Here is a 366-nt window from a genome sequence, read left to right on the forward strand (position 1 = left end):
AACGTTCCTGTGCCTCCTCCTCTTTTTGTCTGTGGTTTTTGTTTTGTGTAGGTTTTTTAAATAATAGTTATAATAATAATAATAATAATAGCAATAATAAAAATAATCGCCCCAGCCCACAACAATTTCAAGTATACCCCAAATAAAAGACAGAATTATAAATAATTATAACTTTACAATTTAATAATTGACACATATACTATAGTATTTACAGTATCATAAATGCTTCTTTTTTTTTTTGTGTTACTTTTAGTAAGCAATCCCTGAGAACAGTTACTTTAACTTGTTTTTATTGAAGTATCTTCACAAATAGAGGAGTTTGCATGTCTTGGGCGGGCGGGAGAAGCGCTCTGCAAAGCCATTGCT

The sequence above is a fragment of the Apaloderma vittatum genome, unplaced genomic scaffold, assembly GCF_000703405.1.
Source record: "Apaloderma vittatum isolate BGI_N311 unplaced genomic scaffold, ASM70340v1 scaffold21583, whole genome shotgun sequence".
Lineage (NCBI taxonomy): Eukaryota > Metazoa > Chordata > Aves > Trogoniformes > Trogonidae > Apaloderma > Apaloderma vittatum.